The sequence below is a fragment of the Apaloderma vittatum genome, unplaced genomic scaffold (assembly GCF_000703405.1).
Source record: "Apaloderma vittatum isolate BGI_N311 unplaced genomic scaffold, ASM70340v1 scaffold23274, whole genome shotgun sequence".
NCBI lineage: Eukaryota > Metazoa > Chordata > Aves > Trogoniformes > Trogonidae > Apaloderma > Apaloderma vittatum.
Genome location: NW_009713592.1, coordinates 461 through 5,003, shown reverse-complemented (window position 1 = coordinate 5,003; position 4,543 = coordinate 461).

Below are 4,543 nucleotides of genomic sequence, written 5' to 3'. Positions count from 1 at the left end.
TGGCCCACGCCTCGGGGAGAGGTGGCCGGCGCCTCGCTCGTCCTTGGCCCCGCACAAGATGTTAAGAAGTTGACCAACAGCTCAGAACCCCAGAGGGATTTTGGGACCACACCGGTGGAAGAGGCTGCCTAAGCCAGCAGAAGTGACCCTGCCAAGGACGGCGGAGCTTCCCTTGGGGTGAAATCCATCTCCTGGTCCAACAGCAGCGCTTGCTGGGCACCCGTGCTCCTCTCCGGCACAGGCATCCCGCCCCGCACAGCAGCCTCAAAGGATCAGCGCACAGCAGAGACAGCGCAAGTCTTGCTAACTTGCAGAGCAAGGAGAGACATAAAAACTCAGCACTTGCCCTTCACTGAGATTTTCTCTAATACTCTCTTACATTACCAGAAGTTAGATTTTATCTGGCACTCTTTGCACTCCCACTGAAAATACAGAATTGTTGGAGGGAAAATGGACATTTCCCAGAGGTGTGCATCAGAGCAAAGGGGCAAGGGAAGCGCCCGGAGCAACAGATCTCATCCAGTGCAGTTTCCTATGGATTTCTCTCTCTGGACAGAAGACATTTTTAAATGAACAGTATTAAAACTTTCTGCTATCTCAGTGTACACCTAAGCTTTGCCTTTCAAGTTCTCTCCCTCAGGGTAATCCGGCTACTCGACAAGAGATCTAACATCTCCTAGCAGAAACCAACAGTTGAAGTGGTAAACGTACAGTCCCACTCTCTTCTATCTCAAATGAATTGTTTTACCAACCTTAATTACTTAATTAAGGATCTTAATTACTTCTGTGACCTCTATCCTTCTGCCAGATTTAACTCAAATAAGCTAACAAGCTAAAAAGTCACTGGGACATTGACTAGCCCAAGTGAGAGAGGGGCTGGAGGAGGCCAAGCAGAGGCCTTGCTTCTATGGGAAATGAGGCTGAAATGGTTTAGTGCTGTTGACAGAGAAGAGAAGATGATGTACAGCACACAAGGGGAAAGGACTATGATTTCAGAAAGCTTCAGTGCATAAGGTGACTTAGTCCATTATAATCACACTAATGAGCATCCAGGAGTCGAATCCAAACAAACAGTGCCTTCTGCTTCACAGTGAGTCATTGCTTCCACCCACCGAGGGCGAGGGGAGGTGTGGAGGGCTTCCTCAGAGGCACGCGCTCCACATAGGGGTTCAGCCACAAAGCTTTTAGCACTGCTGCTGCTGCTGGGCTCTCTGAATCATAGGGCTATTTCGGTGGTGCCTGGTGGGATGCAGGTCTTGTGGCACAAGGGTAGTGAAACTCGATGCTTCTGGAGCGCAGCGAGATGCCAAGGTGGGCAACCAGCATTGTCTGAGCGAGCTCCAGCAGTAAGATTTGCTTGGTCATTGTTGCTCTTGGCTGGATACCGGCCATTTCTGTGGCTTCCACTCCTGGGCTCTATCACAAATTCCTTCTGTGATTGCTGCAGTCACCAGGAGTCCATTCTTCATTTTCTTGAAAATAAGAAGCCCCTTTCTGTTTACCAGTGACCTGTTTTTCACCTCTGAGAAATGCTCTCTGATTCTGGTAAACTCCTTTCTTTCTCATGGATTTCTATAAACTGCTAAACGACTCCTTCTTCACCCATTGCTTCTTCTGCACTCTGACTACCAGGTGTCAGTCAGTGATGTGCAGCAGCAGCCCTGCACGCCTGGGTGCCTCAGGTATGTATCTTTTGAGGTGAGGGGAGTAACAAGCACTTCTGATTCATTATTCAGTTTCCATGGTAGTAAAGACAAGGGTGAGTCATGCAGAGTTTTGGAGTTGTCATCACTGGAGCATCTACCCAGCAGCTCTGGAGCTGGTAACTCTTCCTCCACCTTTTGTTTATGAGCCTGGGATGTGCAGTTGTCCTGGGTTTAGCTAAAACCCAGTCCTATTTAGCGATTTTTACTTTTCATTTTAGTCTCTTCTAAAAGGCTGCACTCTCTGAAGTCAGCAGCATGTTTCTGCAGACAGTGTGTGCTACTGGCAGTGATAACACCTGATGTTTGCAGTTACTGCCTGGGACTGGGATGCAGAAAGGCTCCTGCTGATACTTATTCCTGCAGTGACCAAGGCCACTGCTGGCTCTTGCGTGCTATGCGGGGGGTGCCGGGTAGTGAGAGGGGTCACAAGGAAGTAAAAGGTTGCACCTCCAGGGGGTAACAGAGAGGACATGTGACCAATGAGAGTATTCCATCCCATATACGTCATATTTAGTATAAATTGAGTGATCACGGGAGTTTCGGTTTTTTCCCTTTCTGCCCTTTTCTTTTTTGCCCTTTTCTGCACTGGCCGGTGTCCAGGGAGGACTCCATCTGGTCTCCTGCTTTTGATCTGGATCCTGAGTTCCCGAATCCAGCTCCCTGTATCCAGCTCCCGCCGCTGCCGCTCAGCCTGGGGCTTCCCCAGTGCCTCCTGCCCTGCAGCATCAGTGGGGATTGATATCGGGGGAGGGAGTCAGGTTTGATACCGGGCTACTATCTATAGTTGTATATAGTTTGTTACTTTTATCATTCCACTATTATTTTCTATTACTGTTTCATTAAAGCTGTTCTAGTTTTTTTTTCTTCTCTAACCCTAAAGTCTCTCAGCTTCATTCCCTTTTCCTTCCCGTTTAGGGGGAGGAGGAAGAGGGGGTTAGAGAGCGTCTGTCCGTGTTAGAGGCTGGCTCAGCCCTAACCCACGACAGCAGTGCAGAGGCCCTGTGTGGGTGGCTGAGGGTCCCCTGCAAGGGCACGACACTGGGGCACTCACAGCAGTTTCACAGTATGGTGCAGGAGTCAGAAGAAACCCGCTGAGCCCACAGCAGCGACTGCGGGCACTGGAGGACATACTGCAGGTACTACATCTGCCTACAAAGGTGTAGGAACCCCCTCCCCGTGCTGCTATTTGCCCCAGTGGCCTCCCAACATTGGGTATGGCTGCAAGGACGCAGACCTCTGGGACACGGAGAAAGGTGTCTGTGGGACACGCTACAGTGTGAGGAAGGCTGGTCTGGGACACATTAAACCATCGTGATTATGAGGATCTGAAACCACTTAAGTCCACACCAGTTCACAAAGCTGCACAAGAGCAGCAGATGCCCAGAAACAGGGCTGTCAAGGCAGTCCCGTGGACTTAGGTTGGTGCAAGCCAACTATAAAACTGTGCCTTGAGAGTTATCGGGTTTAGGATTTGGGCTATTAATTCCTGTAACCATTTTCACCTATGGCAGCTAGTTACCCGTGTGATCAAAAAGCAGCACATACTGTATTTGAAAACTGAATTGGGTAATGGCCGACTCTTCAAATGTGTATATATAATAAAGGTACTCCTGGGTCCCACGTTGCTGGCACTGAGCAGGCAGTAAGAGTAAAGAAAAGGCCATCAGCTGGAAAAATCTGAGTCTAACAGACCCACTGTTTTCAGCCCAGTGGTGGTGGGGAGTCCTGAACATGCGGGTGTAAGGACCTGAGGGGTAACAGAGCTCCAGGTTAGCCAACTCAAGGCTGACAGGCCAAACTTTGAACACCGATGAATGCAACTCAGTCTCAGATTTTGCATACAGAGAGGGTGGGATTTAACTCAAAAAGGAGACTGGAGACAAGAGTGGCTCATCTGGTCAACACTGTGGTGTACTGTAGTGGAGAAAGGTAAAAAAACCTCACATCCCTCACTCAACACGTTATGAATGTATGTGTGTGTGTGTATGTGTGTATATATATATATATGTATGTATGTATGTATGTGTGCACGTACATACATGCTGAATATATATATATATATGTATGTATGTATGTATGCACGTACATACATGCTGACAAACACTAGTTTGCTGGTGTCCCCTGCAGCACCTTCAGCAGCTGAGGTGGTTTTGGGGGTGATGGCTGACCAGCTGTGTGCACACGTGTGCGTTCCTGTGTTTTCTGACTTTCTTTCTCTCTATTCTTTGCCTCATCTTTAGGTCACAAAAATATTTCAGTTCATTTGTGTGTTTTGGGAACATGGACAGCACAGCTTGACCCCCAGAGATAATTGCTTAGAAGTTTTGTGAAAATCAGTGGATGTGGAAAGGAGAGAGGCTTAAATTAGCATCCCCAGTAAGGAATAGACAGTTATGTTTGCCACTTTGCCTGTTCGAGACATCAGACAAACCATCTCTCCATGATAGCCGTTGGTGATTATCACTAGCGGTGTTGTGGGCCAGCAGCGTTACGCATCTTCTGGTTTGCTGTGGTTACCAAACATGAGGCAAACGGGCTCCTCCGCTCTGTGGTCACGGTCCCCTGAAATGGGCCATGTGAACGGTAAGCCAGGGGTGCAAAACGGTCCAAGAATAAACATGCTTCAACATGTCCAGAGAAGGGCCATGAGGATGATCAGAGGGCTGAAGCAGCTCTCCTGTGAAGACAGACTGAGAGAGTTGGGGCTGTTCAGTCTGCAGAAAAGAAGGCTCCAAGGAGACGTTATTGTGGCTTCCAGTATCTCAAGGGGGCTACAAGAAAGCTGGTGAGGGGCTTGTTAGGATGTCAGGTAGTGATAGGACGGGAGGGAATGGATT